Source organism: Lepus europaeus, chromosome 15, assembly GCF_033115175.1.
Source record: "Lepus europaeus isolate LE1 chromosome 15, mLepTim1.pri, whole genome shotgun sequence".
Taxonomy (NCBI): Eukaryota; Metazoa; Chordata; class Mammalia; order Lagomorpha; family Leporidae; genus Lepus; species Lepus europaeus.
This window is the reverse complement of record NC_084841.1, coordinates 11,974,486-11,990,653: the sequence shown is the minus strand read 5'-3', so window position 1 is coordinate 11,990,653 and position 16,168 is coordinate 11,974,486. Positions and strand designations below refer to the sequence as shown.

The window sequence follows — 16,168 nt, the reverse complement described above, 5'->3', positions numbered from 1 at the left end:
AACAATGAAAAGGTATATAACAAGCATTTTTAGAAAACCCGTTAACATGCTTTATTACCTTCTAGATTTACCCTGTATCCAAAAAGCATTAAAATTATATTAGTAGGGGTTGGCGCTATGGCACAGCGGGGTAATGCCCTGGCCTGAAGCACTGGCATCCCATATGGGTGCTGGTTTAAGGCCCGGCTGCTCCACTTCCGATCCAGCTCTCTGCTGTGGCCTGGGAAAGCAGTAGAGGATGACCCCCCTGGCTCCTGGAGCTCCTGGCTCTTGGCTTCAGATCGGCACAGGTCTGGCCATTGCAGCCAATTGGGAGTGAACTATCGGATGGAAGACCTCTCTCTCTCTCTCTCTCTCTCTCTCAGCCTCTCCTCTTTCTGTGTAACTCTAACTTTCAAATAAATAAATAAATAAATCTTTTTAAAAAACAATAAATAAATAAAATTATATTAGTATATGGATAAAAATTGGTAGGAGACACAGTGAGAGCACTGATTGCAATCTGCCATGAATGCTGAGTGGGAGATTCACTTAAGTCCCCAGGTTTCCTCCCCTCTTCCTATAAACCGCTTCCAAGTCTGCAAGATCAAAATCCTCACTCTTGATCATGTCCCACGTAATGCATATGCAACAAGCTCCTAGGATTACATACAACCTGTTGGAAAATTATGCCAAAATCATGCACTGTGCCCATTCTTTATGGAGAGCACTTTGCAAAGGATGGAGGCTTTCTGCCTTGAAAGGGGAACTATTGGTGCCTAACAGACTAGGAAAAGGAGTTCCATGGGAACATAGATGCCCCCAGGTCAAGTACATGCTTTGAGAAAGCAAGGGCCATGCACATGAACACAAACCACTGGATCAGGGCCTACACAGCTGGTGTTTTCTCTAATGAAGCCCTGGTCATGCTGCAGCATGACAGTTGTGTGGCAGTGCTGGGTGCAGCACAAATATCAAGGGGTAGAGGGAGGGTTTTCTTGGGTGGAAGTATTCTGCCTCATCCTCCCATTTCAAAGAAGTGGAAGTTCATTTTCTTTAAAGTTGACAATAAGAAGAAGAAGAAATAAGAACTCCCACCCTGTTTTGTATGGCTTATAGCCCAGATTTAAATTTTAACATTTGCTCTTAGGCTACTGTTGAAGCCAAGCCTTGAGCTGTTTCAGCTGCAGGAAAGTGCAGTCGGGGTGGCAGGTGGGCGAGTCTGTGGGCAGTGGACACTTGCTTGCGTCAGGATCAGGGTAGGGGTTAAGGTCCATTTGTCCATGGCTTTTGCAAAGTTCCCCAGAGCAAGGCATTTTCCACAAGGAAGTCAGGAGTATGTGAGTCACCACAAAGGTAATCTGAGCTTGCTGTAAATGTTAAATATGGTTTAGAAACAAGAAAGTCTAAAGCAGTTTGTGGGCAAAGGAAAAAAGGAAGTTTGCAAAGACCCTGTGTCTACCTCTGGCCGTTTACCAGCTCCGCCAAGACGCTAATAACGGGGTTCTTCAAATTTCCAAGTTTGCATCTGTGCAAGCAAAGGGACAGAACCTGCTGCTTTCCTTGTTTTTTTTCAGATGTAAATGCTCAGTTCTGCAATTGCACCCCCTGGAAACACATGCTTTGTGCTATTTCTATTTGGTAAACTCAGCCACATGGCTGCAGCTCACCAATCACACCCGCTCAGCTACCAGAGCCCATTAAACACGCCCCAGAGGCCACTGTGACGTGATTGTCACTCCAGGCACCAGCTATCACCCACCAGCTCAGTGACGTAAATGGATTTCCCAAGCCTCCTTCAAGGGAAAATAAAAATACGTGAAGTTGCTTTTGAGCAGCCGTGCCAAGCTTCTAGGCTTACCTCTTTTGAGGACGTTTTTATTTAGAGCACCCCTGAGAGGTGGAAAGAAAAGTGTAAGCTGGGAAAACGTTCCCAGTTTGACAAATTTGGCCAATATCCTCCAGTAGAAGACATCTTCAGAAACACCTCCTCCTCGGCCTTTTTTCCACACAAGTGTCTGCTGGGCTGGGGTTCCTGCCAAGATCTTTGCAGGTACCTCGCATACGGCAGCCCTGAGACTGCTCCCAGCCCTGCTTCGGCAGCTCTCCTCCTCCTCTGCCCCTGCCTACACAGCTTCTGTTCCCTGTACGCAATCCATAATGATCAAATCTCGGGTTTTCAAAATGTTTGCCATAGGGAGCATCCCAGTGTTTAACAGACACAGAGGCAGTACACACAGCGGTTAAGGCAGTACCAAGCAAACGTTTTCTGGGAAGGGCCAAAGAATGAGTATTTTAGGCTTTATAGGCCTGGAGTCAGAGTAAAGGGTATTATGTAGATATTTATATAGCAAGAGAGGAAATAAATGTCCACAGTTTCATTCATAAAATCCACATTGCAATAATAACAGTAGATTAAAACTGCTTGTAGCACAAGTCTATAATGAGAGATATGAATGACTTTCCTTAATTGAGGCGCCAAGTTAGTATTTCCTGTCGTCACATGGATTCCAATACGCGGCCAAGAACATCTCACCTAAGCTCTTAGGCCTCACAGAGGGAGGTAAGGGGCAGGATTTGCCCACACATTGTAGTTCACTAACCCAGGGTGGTTTAGGTCACAAGCTGGAGGTCCTGGCTACACTTGAATGGAATGTTGGCTCAACCGCTAACTTAACAATTTCTCACCTCACTTCTCCAAGATATACCCTTTCTTTCTTTCTAAGAAAGTCAACCAACAGTAAATTTCCCGTGAACAAATAGACAAAATTTGATAGACTCCTACTAGGAGGTGGGAATCACTCTCTGTTATGTGCTCCTCATAGGTCAAACATTCCTAAATTGTAGGTCCCATTTTTATTTCCATCTCATAGATGAGGAGACAGGAAAACAGAGGTTAGCAAAATGTCCATAATTACTTACCCAGGTACAGAATCTGACAGAGTGACAATACTCTCTTAGTACCCAGTACCTGCAGGTTGTGTTTGCTGAATATTTGCTATTATCATTTTTATTCTTGTTAATGAAGCAAGTCCATGAAATATAATGTACATTCCAGAACATAGATGTCAAAATTAGTTGTAGTCCTTCAAAGGAGTTTACCTTTGGAGGCTTTATGCATTTCAAATAACCCGTCATTGTTTAAAATGTTCCAAATTGTAGTTTATTAACTTCACAGGCTTTCAATCTTATTACTCTATTGCTACTAATTTCACTTTCTAAATTATAAGCTAATTTATCAGCTGATGAAATATTAGACCACATTCTGAGACAGTCCCTTGTTGACTTAGGAAAAGAATAACTCTATTTGAAATGAAATGTCATCCTAGGATGCTTCAAATCTGTCAGGATTTGCTAACTTATCTGCTTACCTGTGAACACTTCTACTCTAATCCTCCTGCAGAACCAAACGCACAGGTCAAGGGACCAAGGACAGCACAGGTGGGCCCGCAAATGCTGCCTGACCTTAAGTCCACCTGGTGCAGGATAGTTCTCCAAGTGGTCTTAGACTGGCTCAGTTCCCTTCCCCATCATTGCTTGTAGTTCTGAAGAGTAAGTGTACAATGTACAGAAAGTGCAACATCCTAAGAAAGGGGGACTGGCGAGAACATCTCAGACTCTCTTCCATGTTGTTCCTCTAGGAAAAGATACCCTTCAGTGCTTCAACTCAGCAAGCCCAGTGATCCAAGAGTACCATACCCAGGGCAGGCTGCATTCTGGTGTCCCTATAGGTAATCAATCTACTTCATGTAACTTGTTGGGGGGAGTGTAAGAGGGGGTATTCTGTCTTCCTGGACTCACAGCAGGTGGTGACCACTGCCCAGTGAACCTGATTCATCCCTTGTGACCAGACATGGGTTTCTTCACTTGTCTTTCAAGGACCCCCATTTTGCATGCCCATAGCTGCAGAATGTCGCCCCCCAAATACCAGAGTATCACTCTGGCAGTTTTCAAGAGTTATGACTAAGGGGGAGGAAATTTCCCAAGAGGTAATGAGTTTTCTTCATTTTATCTCAACATTAGAGAGCAGTCCCAGAGAACAAACATCACAAGCAGAACAGGAGGCACAGGCTGTGTGGGTGTCAACCTCCTGGCAAGGAGCTCACAACAGACACAGAGGTCCACCCCAAGCCATTGCTCCTCCAGCAACCTCAGACACTCTCCTGGATTTAACTCTATTAATAATGTCTCCAAAATCCACACCTTTCAAATAAACCTCTCTTCTGAATCAGACATATATTCTACTCCACTATGACCCAACTGGAAAAGTCCACCTGCCTTTTCAACTATTCAAAGTTCAATGTGCCAATGATAGTGCGCCCATAAAGCTTATTCCAACTGGCTTTCAATCTGTCTTGTGATCTCATCCCCACACCACAGGGGTCTGCCTGCCCTTGTACCTCTGGGGTGTCTCTCCAATCAATTAACATGCAATTCCCTATCCTATGAATCTGTCCAACTGAAATCTGATATGAATCCCTAATGTAACTTCAAATGTTCTAGAAACCATATTTTAAGTTTAAAACTGGCAAAATTAATATAAATAACAATGTAATACATCTATAATATTTTAATATGTAATCAAAATATAAATATTAGGGAGACAATTTTACATACCTTTTTCTAGGTAAGGTTTTGAAATTCAGTGTGTATTTTACACTTAACAATACATCCTGGTTCACATTACCCATATTTCAAGTGATCAGTTGCCACATATAGCTAGTAGCTACCAGGCTGCACAAAGCAGACACAAATTCTACCCAGCACTCAAGGTTCAGCTCAAATCCTTCTACTCTTTTCAGCAGTTCTCTGGTTTCTACAGCACTGTGTATCTTTTCCTTCCTTGAACAGCCATCAGACTGACAAGTGACACATACTGTTGGATACTTAACTAACTTCCCATATTATTTCATGGCTATAAATCTTGCCTTCACAATCAATCCCCAAATACTTAAAGAATAATCTCTCTTCTATCCTTGGGTATCTACCATGATGCCAGATATTACTGTACAATATGTATTTAGTTTGTTGATTAAAAACCAATAGATCAATAAATATGTGTGTAAGCAGTAAAGAAAAGGGGAAGGATTGAGGGTGGAATCATTAAAAATTGAGAACAGTTTAAACACAGTAACATTCAGTTGAAGAAAATTATAATCCATATGAAAATTTATTGTTACTCTTTCTTCCACATAGTCATTATTCAGTTTAATCTACATTTTTGTGTAAGATTAAAATGCTAGCATATTAAAACCAGGCCTACAATTCTCACTAAAAAAAAAAAACGAAAAAAAACCGAGGGAACAATTCCAGAGGAAAGCTAGAGATGACAATGTGAATTGAAAAGACACATTGGGCACACATTCCTTACCAGGCTGTCGTGGTGGCTCCCTGATTACTTGTTAAGTCACCTGCCAGACTGAGGTATCCAGGAGGGACCATCTGTCTTCTTCATGTTGAATCCCCAGTCCACAGGTCACTTAGTCTCATTATCCCATTGTATCTACTATTGATTTCTAAATTATAATCTAAAATATCAGCTAATAAAATAATAGATGACTTCACAAGACAGCTTTGCATTAACTTAGGAATGAGACAGTGAAGTGCCCAAACTTAATAAAGATTTCTTCTTTTCATCTGAATTGGTAACAGATAGGAGTAGTATCTAAACTATGATAATGAAAATAAGCAGGGTGTGGGTGATGAGAACTTTGCAACATTGTGAGCAAAAAGGATGAAGTTAGGAGAAAACTGAAATTAGAACATCTTCCTACTTGTTCTAAGGATATGTGGCACAGGTCAGAGACAATAAAGCAAGGAGATACCACCTCAATCTATAAAGGATGTGTTCTCCCAGGAAGAATGTTCTCTGTCTTGCTCTGTATGTATAGAATTCCAATAATCCCCCACAGCAAGCAGTTGGTAGCTTGGCACACTAAAGGAGTTGTCAAATGACCCCCTGAACCAAAATGCAACAATTCAGATGGACCAGAAAGAGTAAAGTCAGTTGAAGGTTCACAGGATTCATGGAGGAAGTCAAGCTTTGCTGAGTGGTGACAAGAACACCATTCTCTAAGCAATAAAGAGGCACAATTAACGTTTCAAGGCTAAAAGTGACCTCCAATGGGTTGCTTAATTCCCCTGCTCACAAACAAGCTATCCACTTTCTACTGTGAAGCTGATCATGTTCATAAGCCTATGCCCAAAACTGAAAAGAAATACAATGAACACACTACTTTCTTTTCTACTTATTTTGGTAGCACTTAAGGCATGTGTGGAGGTACTGTGTGTATATGTGTGTGTGTGTGTGTGCGTGCGCGAGTGCATCCGTGTGTGAGAGAGAGAAAGATGCTACACAACAAAACAGTTGGGCTGGCATTATCAGATGTTGTAATGACACACCAGGAGAACTGTAAAATCAAACCACACAATGAAAATTAATCGTCAAATGGCCTGGTAGAATAATTAATTCTTAAAAGGATGCTTTTGACTATCATCCATAACAACCTTAGTGTATTCCAGTGAGTATTCATTTGAGGCTCCTTGACCTACTAAAACAGCTGAAAAGCATGAATGGATAAGCAGGGCAGGCAAACTGCTAGCAGAGGACACAGCAAATGCAAATTGGGTAGAGTCAGGACATTTATTTCCTGGGCCTATTTAAGAATGAGAACCATTTCAAAGCAGTTGGAAGAATTTAAGAGAAACACCTTTCACTTTTATGGCTTAAGGACAAATGACCCTCACTATCCAATGACCTTGGCACTGAGGTCAACCTCATCCTTTGCTTTTGCCTCTTTCGTGAGTGTGATTGATAACCAGATCCTGACCTGTCAAATTCCTGTTAATGCACCAGCAATTTCTCCCTGTATGTTCCCAGTTTCATGAAGACATAAATTATTTAAGTGAATGACTTAGTCCCTGCTAGGCTATCCTTAAAAGTAGAGAATGTGGTTTATTCATCAGTATACCCGCAGTGCTGGTCTTAAAGTCTGTTATATATTAAAAGCAGCATAAATGATTGTTGGGCCAAATGGAGGTTGTTGATTTTCTCTCAGAAATGTTGGAAGAAAATGACTCTCTTTCAAGGCCATCTCTCTTCTGTGTTACATACAAATGGGCACCCATTAAACCTGTATTTGAGATTTCACTGCTCGGGAACCCAAAATCTCTCAGTGTGGAAAGGGCATCTGGCAGATCACCCCATTCCTTAACCGATCCCCCAACTTGTTTCTAGCCAGGAAACCAACTCTTCTAGACTCTGAAAGCAAAACACTATTCCTGTTTGCATAAAGGGGCATAAAATCGCAGGGCATTAACCTGAAACAGTAACCTTGTTCATGTGTTAGTGTATTTTACGATTGACAAAGCAGAAAAGGAATTTACAGCTTGGAATGTTTCAGATTTATCTCCATCAAAATATGCAAAATGTCTCACGGATTCTGAAGTTTATCTTTCCCTCCATGCCTGCTATATCACAAAGAGTCATTTGTGATTCAGGGGATAAAAAATTAAGTTTGGTATTTCTTGTTCTTTACACATAGTGAAATTGTGCCAAACGAGTAGTGATAGAGTTCTAAATGGACACAATATATAACCACATGCCTCACAGTAGTTAATCATATTGGGACAAAATAGTGTGGAACGTGCCACCAGTTTTTAGCAAAAATACTTTGTCACTGAAGAGTTGCAGATGAATGCTGATATGAGAGTCTGACGGATAACTGAAAAAACATGTCTATCTTCTGTGCCTCCATTCATAAATCCATAAAATGCAGTAATCGAGAAAATAGAGCTATGTACGTGCTTGCACTTAGCCAGACAAGAGTTATATGGAAAGTGAAAAACATCTGTGTGAGTCATTTGGGGATAAGGAAAGAAGTAGAGTGTTATATTATTAAATGAAGATAAATCTTTAAAATAATTTGTTGTATCACTTTTTTTTTTTTTTTTTTGACAGGCAGAGTGGACAGTGAGAGAGAAAGGTCTTCCTTTGCCGTTGGTTCACCCTCCAATGGCCGCCGCGGTTGGCACGCTGCGGCCGGTGCACCACGCTGATCTGACGGCAGGAGCCAGGTGCTTCTCCTGGTCTCCCATGGGGTGCAGGACCCAAGGGCTTGGGCCATCCTCCACTGCACTCCCTGGCCACAGCAGAGAGCTGGCCTGGAACAGGGGCAACCAGGACAGAATCCGGTGCCCCGACCAGGACTAGAACCCGGTGTGGGGGTGCCACAAGGCGGAGGATTAGCCTTGTGAGCCACGGCGCCGGCTGTATCACTTTCTTAAAAAATAAAAATGGAACATGAACACTGGCATGAAATATAATAATATACCTATTAAGTTGTTTAATTGAGAATTGGGGCAGGGGATCGTTGGTAAAGAAAGCAGTATTTCTCTGCTCCTTTTTATATACAGTTTTGACTTCTGAATCATGCCATTGTTTCCCAAATTCAAATATAAAACTAAATGAGAGAATAAAGTAAAAAAAAAAAAAAACCATAAACTGAATACTCAAATGTCAATAGCATTGGGTGAGACACTGGCATAGTGATTGTATTCTTGTTCTTAAGAGATTCTTGGTGGACTATTTGAATAAGGTATCATCACATCAGCAACTTATTTACAAGCAATTGAGTGAAAATCAAATGTATATGCATGCACACATTCCCATTTGTACAGACATACACACACACACACACGGACACACACATTCCCATGCACAGAAATGTATGGACAGAGAGAGACAGAAAAATAAAGTAAAAGAGAAAAAAAAAATTGAAGTGTGATGAACCTTGGTATGCTGGACTGAATATTTGCGTCCTCTGCCAAATTCATTTTTTGAAATCCTAACCCCCAAGGTAATAGTGTTAGGAAGCTGGTCTTTGGGAGGTGATTAGGCCACGAGAGTAGAGATGTCATGAATGGGATTAGTGGCTTTAGAGAAGGGGCCCGAGGTTTCTCTTCCTCTTTCCACTGTGAGACACTGAGAAGGGAGCCATCTGCAACACAGCAGAGGATCCTCACCAGAACCAGTGCTGCTGGCTCCCTGCGCTCAGACTTCCAACTTCCAGGACCGTGAGCTATAAATTTCAGTTGTTGATAAGCCCCTCAGTCCACAGTGCCACGTAATACCAGGCTGACCAGACTCAGGCACCGGGCGAAAGTCTCAAAACTCGCTTTACTTTCTTTCTTTGTCTTCCACTGTGGGGCAGGTGCAACTCCAATCCTGGCAGGTCTCTGGGAGACTGGCTAGCTGGAGAAGATGAAAGGTCAGGCGCAAGAGGGGCAGGCTGAAGATTACGCCTTGGGAGATGAGCTGGCGCTACAGAGACTTCATGTCTAGGAAGAAGCATATGCGCTGGATTGTATGCGGTTGAAAATAAAAAATTGCAACCAGTCTTCTTGCAGGTAGGAATTCTTTGTAAAACTGTTCACGAAAAGATATGCAAATCCAAATTTCTGATTGATAACATCAAATGGTCCTATAAAAGGGGCACATAACCAATGAGTGAGATATAGTTTGGGCATTCTATTTTAAAAATGCCTCCTCATTTAAACAAATATCTGCTTCGGGGCAAGAAAACAAGATTAACATCAACCTTGCTTCATGAGATTTCACTGATGTCATCCTTATCAACAAAGGCAAAGGGCTTCTCATCTCCCTGATCACTGTCAAAACATGAATTGCTTATTTGCATTGTATCATGAAAATCATAGATAAAAAAGTCATTTTGGAAAAACTATTAAAATGGAACAAATAAATACAACCAGAAAATCAGATTTTCACCTAACTTTATTATTTCTTGGAAATTCAAATACAGAGTAAACTGTAAAACCCTTATATGAAATTGTATGCTTTAAAAAGTTATTTAAAAAAATAAGTATAACCCTGGGTTATAGATAGTCACTGTTTTATAGCAGAAACAAAGTTTTCTTTATATAATATTCTTAAAACAGCAAAAAAAAAAAATGTAAAAACCTAGGAGATTTAGTTGGAAAAGTAGCTTCTCTCACCAATGTATCTTGGCCATAATGGCCCAACAGCATGAACTATGGGTAGTACATCAGCCCAAAGCCTCATAAAATGATTTTACTGACTACCTAGCAACAACTCTCCTCTGGAGACCAAGAGTACTCAGTCTGGCTCCCTCGTCAATCAAAGTTTCTACTAAAGATAAAACAAGCTTAAAAAGTATCACAGCCCATGGCCGGCGCCGCGGCTCACTAGGCTAATCCTCCGCCTTGTGGCGCCCCCACACCGGGTTCTAGTCCCGGTCGGGGCACCGATCCTGTCCTGGTTGCCCCTCTTCCAGGCCAGCTCTCTGCTGTGGCCCGGGAGTGCAGTAGAGGATGGTCCAAGTCCTTGGGCCCTGCACCCCACGGGAGACCAGGAGAAGCCCCTGGCTCCTGCCATCGGATCAGCGCGGTGCGCCGGCCGCAGCGCGCTACCACGGCGGCCATTGGAGGGTGAACCAACGGCAAAAGGAAGACCTTTCTCTCTGTCTCTCTCTCTCACTGTCCACTCTGCCTGTCAAAAAGTAAAAAAAAGTATCGCAGCCCAAATGGTAAACTCAGAGATGATTCAAAATCACTTCAAACGAGCCAAGTCCAGTTCCGTGCAGACCAGCAAGAAAGTCCCTGTGTGAAATCTAAGGAGGTCGCCCGACATCCTCAGTCTGAATCTCATTTGTGTGCATAGGTGAGAAGAAACTTGAAAGCAGATTTCATTTTGAAAGATGTACTATTTTGCTGGTGTGATTCCAACTAAAATGTGGGTTCCTATTGACATTGCTCATCCAAGCATCTGTTTAGACACAACTGTCATCAGGCATTGGAGCTCAACCCCACAACCCAGTTAAGATGTAGTAGAAGTCATTTAGTCTTGGGCATAATGAGGTGATGCTGTTGCACTTTTATTGCCATTAGAATAAAGTGCTCGCAAGAGAAAGATGTTTTGGCCATTAAAATAAGTGAAGAGGGAAAAAGCCCAGGTATGTAAGTTTCATGTGAAACACTCACCGACCATCTGCAAATCATTTTAGTTTTGTAAGCTAATAAAAAGTGCATGTGCTTTTTCCTCCTGTTTATGCTCTAGAAGTTTTTTCTTCTGTCTACCACTTACAAGAATAGATTTCTATTTTCTCCTCAACCAACATTTTTCCCTGGTACCTCTGATATGTGTTGTCTCTAAAGCTATACAGAAGAATTATACAAATAAGCTTTCTGAGTTTGCATAAACCCAAAGTAAGCAAACAGACTGAATTGACCCACATTTTAGTTGGAATCACACCAACACGGGTCTGTGCAGGGTCTTTCACAATCAGAATAGATTTAGTTAAATATATTTAAATAGAAGGTTCTGCTAGGGTGCATAGAAGACAGAGTATCAGGTTCTATAAGTAGATTTGCCATTAATACTTTGAACTCACAAATGCCAGTGATGTATTAAATTTCAACTTTTGGTGTCAATTTGAATCTGTTGATTTCAGTCTTATCATTTGGCAAAAAAACAATCATTCTATGTTCTCATACCCCACCAAGGCAAATATGCTTCTCGAGACACGGGAGGGGACTGTTGAACTTTCTAAGAATAACAAATCTATTGAGAAGCAGAATTCATGCCATGAGCAAATAAAGAACAGTAGAATATCAGTCAATTGCTTCTAGAAGAACATCGTGTTTTCAGTATTAAAAGGTATCAAGAACATTTTTCTGCATATACTTACAACCTTCCAAGTGCTTTTCTCATTGGGCCACACTTGCAGTGTGTAACTGTTGTACTGAGCACACAAGATCCGGAACCTGATATATTTTGGTCCTCCACTGTTCCCGCAGAATACAGGAACATTTTCTCCTTGCTCCTGATTGAAAACCTGGGAAATTCAGCTGTACACAAAAGAGCACTTATCTCACTAACAGTGACAAAAGCTCGGTCTGACTAATGTCCAGTGCTCTCCTCTGGATTCTGTGGGGCGCCCCTTTCCTGACAACTCGGGACCTCTCTCGGCCTTCCCTTGGTGTGGAAGAGGCATTCTTCTCTAATTGGCTACTAACTCCTTCTACAAACCAAGGTTACAGTAATTCCTCCAGCTTCCCTTCGCAGAAGCCAAGGGACCTATTTGCTACATCTAAGACCATCTGTCCCCAGACTCCTGCTTACACAGAGCAGCAAGGGCCTCGTGGGGAACACTCAAGCATTCTTTTCCCCATGTAGTCTCATCTCTGTTCTGCAAAACTAGCCAAGAAGATTTTCCAGGTGGAAGGAAACACCCATTCCTCCGCCACTCCTCCCACTTTAGGGACACAGTAACTTGTTCTACAGGGGCTTCTCAGTGGCCTTCAGGGGAAGGCCGGGCACCTTCCCTACCCTTACAGGTTGAGGAAGAAAGTCCACATCACATCGCCAGCTCTCTCTCAAGACAGTCATGTTCATATCTTCTCTTTTCATCTTCAACAACCCAACCCATTTTAAGCTTCTATATAGTCTAGGACTTACGATGACAAGGCTAATTCTTGAAATTTTATTTAAAAATTTGAGTTTAGGGGCAGGCCTTCGATATAGCTGTTAGGAGACTGCTTGGGATGTCAGAGCACCTGAGTCCTGCCTCTGATTTCAGTAACGTGCTCCATGAGAGGCAATAGGTGATAGCTTAAGTAGTTGAGTCCCTGCCACCTGTGTGGAAGACCAGATTTTTAGCTGTCAGTTCCTGGCTTTAGTCTGGCCTAACCCCAGATGCGGCAGACATCTGGGGAGTTAACTAATGCATGGGAGATCTCTCTCTCTCCTCTACTCTCACCCCCTCTCCTCTTTCCCTCGCAGTCTCCCCCTTCCTTCTCTCTCTCCTACCCTTTGTGTGTGTGTGTTTGTGTGTGTGTGTCTGACTTCCAAATATATTAAATAAGTAACTTAAATATTTTTAAATAGTCTGAACTTCTGAAAAAGAAAATCTCATTTGGTCTGGAATCTTTGGTCGGTCATGTTTACTGTGCTCTCAAGTCTGAGTCAAAACTTGCAGTTCATCATCTTGTTAAAAACTGCTGCTCCTACCAAGAAATACACAAAGATGGAAAATAAGCATGTGAAAAGATACTCTAAACATAGGCCGATAGGGAAATGCAAACTAAACAAATATTAGTTACCACTACATACCTAGTAGAATGACCAAAATCCAGAACACTGATAATACCAAATACCAGCACGGATATGGAACACCAGGAACTCCCATCTGCTGTTGGTGGAGGACAAAATGGCACAGCCACATGAAAGATAAACTGCCAGTTTCTAACAAAACCAAACATTTTTAGCACGGAATCTAGTAGTTGCTTTTATATGTACCCAAAAGGAATAGAGAACTTATGTCCACATAAACATGATACGTGGATTTTATAGCAGCTTTATTCATAATTCTCCAAACTTGAAACTAGTCAGGGTGTTCACCAGGCAAATGGACGAGCCGGGGTGCATCCAGGTGATGCATTATTACGCAACACAAGAAAGAAATGTGCTGTGGAGCCATGTAAAGACATAGAGAAACTCTAAATGCATAGAACTAAGGAAAGAAGCCAGTCTGAAAAGGCTACACACTGCGCGATTCCAACTCTATGACCTTTTGAAAAGGTAAACTACTGAGGCAGTAAAAACACCAGTTATTGCCAGGGGCTGCCAGGGGTAGGGGACGTCTGGCCAGTGTCCCATATAAAACCCACAAAATCATTTGGTTTCAACCTGCCAAGGCAACCACTGGTAGGACTCAAATTCAATAAATCTATAGCAGGCTAATTTTTAAGTTGTGGATGATGTTACAAATATCAAAAAAAAAAAAAAGGATATACAGACAGAGCACAGGGTCACTCTTAGGAAGTGAAGCTCTTCTGTGTGATACTATCAAAGTGGGTACTCATTACGTCAAAACCCATAAAATGCACAACACTAACAGTATTGAGGGGGGTGCACATTGAGGCAAAGTGGGTTAAGTTGCATCTTGGTATGCCAGCATCGCATTTTGGAGTGCAGTCCTTGTCCTGACTACTTGTGTTTCCAATCTAGCTTCCTGCTCATGCACCTGGGAAGGCAACAGATGGTGGACCTAGTACTTGGGTCCCTGCCACCCATGAAAGAGACCAGGATTGACTTCTGGCCCAGCCCTAGCTGTTGTGGGTATTTGGGGAAGGAACCAGCAGAGGGAAGGTTGATCAATCGATCGATCGATCGATCTATCTCCCCTTTGCTTCTTTCGTCTTCCCTCCCTTCCTCTCTCCCTGTCCTTTGTCTTTCAAATAAATAAATATAGATAGATACATTTAAAAAAATACAAAGTATGAGAGGCTGTGCCATATTGAGGTAGGGATTATACAAGACTTTGTATTTTGGCCGGCGCTGCGGCTCAATAGGCTAATCCTCCGCCTTGCAGCGCCGGCACACCGGGTTCTAGTCCCGGTCGGGGCACCGATCCTGTCCCGGTTGCCCCTCTTCCAGGCCAGCTCTCTGCTGTGGCTAGGGAGTGCAGTGGAGGATGGCCCAAGTGCTTGGGCCCTGCACCCCATGGGAGACCAGGATAAGCCCCTGGCTCCTGCCATCGGATCAGCGCGGTGCGCCGGCCGCAGCGCACTACCACGGCGGCCATTGGAGGGTGAACCAATGGCAAAGGAAGATCTTTCTCTCTGTCTGTCTCTCTCACTGTCCACTCTGCCTGTCAAAAATTAAAAAAAAAGACTTTGTATTTTATGCTCAATCTTGCTGTGAATCTAAAATTGCTCTGAAAAATAAAGCCTATTCATAAGGAAAAACAAAACAAACAAAGAGAAAAATGATCTGTTCCTACTTTAAATAATGAAGCATGTCTTGTTCAATATTCAGTAAAGGACCTCCCTTGTCTCAGTGTCTGTGGTGTTCAAGAGGGTGAGCTTTCTTGCTGAAGAAGTAGCCAGATTTTTGGAAACCTTATTCTTCCCTGTATCCCTTGTTCTTCCAAGATGATCCACATCTAGAATTAATTATATCTTGGCCTTTGATTCCGCCAAGCCATGCTATGAAACCCATGACCCCAGATTCCTCCCATATTGTACAACAGCAGCACAGGGAGGAGACACACAGCCAGAGGCTCTGGGGTCCCACCCTGTTGAGGTGATACTGCGGGCTTTCTGAGTTCCTCTGACCCTGATTTCTTTATTTGCCTCCAAGATAACATTTATTTACTCATCCAGCTCCCTTTACTTTTTATAGCATTATGACTCTCTTTGATAATATGCTGAAAATTAGGGCTCCTTGTCCCACTTCTGAATATAATTTTAAGTCCCTGTAGGCTCTTTGAAACTTATTCATGAACTCCGTCAGCTCTCTACCATGTAAGCAATGGTCCATTACACTCCTAACCACACGCTGTGCCTTCTTTACTGTACCCCAAAGATGTCTTCGTCATTTCTGCAGTGAAAGACACACAGGAAAGGCTCTTTCCACCAACATTATGCACTCCACTGACTTTCAACTACTAGACAATGTCCCTAAATCTCTGACCCAGATTGCTCCTCGTGTCTCCGATTTGAATGTCTACCAGATACCCCCATTTGGATATCCCACAGGCACCCCAAACTCACCTAGTCTGGAATGCATTATTCCACCCCAAATCTTTGCCTGTCTCACTGTATTTCTTAGTGGATGGCAACCCTGCTCACCTTAATCCACTCCAAAAAAATGTCAGGGACATTTCTGACACTGCCTCTTCCTTTTCCTGATGTCCAGATAATCAGCAAAGTTTTGGCCATGTTTGAGTTCTAAATGCTTCGTCCTTACATCCCCCACCAGCACCACTGCTCTGATTGCCTAGGAGTCATAATGCTGTAAGTAAGTTTTCAATAACTGGTTTCCCCCCTCGTAAGAAGACAAGGGAGCCAAACCTCTTTGTCCTTTGGCTAGAGTTCTAGAAGGCTCAGCCAAAACATTAGATGTTTGGGTGGGTGGACTCCAGAGGGAAGACACTGGTCAAAAGGCAGTTTCGGTCCCAGTTGGTCAGTAAAGTTGTTGAAAAAATGATTTTTATTCAACCTTAATTAAATTCTTCAACTTTCAACTTTGCCAAGAAAATATCTGACTGAATAGATTCTGATGGACACAGACAATAATGTGTCCATCAGACAACATCCTCATGGAATTATCTTAGAAATGTGGTCTTTATTCAAGTGCCAGATCCAG

General features: G+C 42.4%; 1 protein-coding gene across 2 annotated transcripts in view; it reads right to left on the bottom strand.

Annotated features, from left to right (window-relative positions):
* FBXL7 (F-box and leucine rich repeat protein 7) overlaps window positions 1-16,168 on the bottom strand; it is a 452,031-nt gene that overhangs the window by 400,111 nt on the left and 35,752 nt on the right. The window lies entirely within an intron of this gene.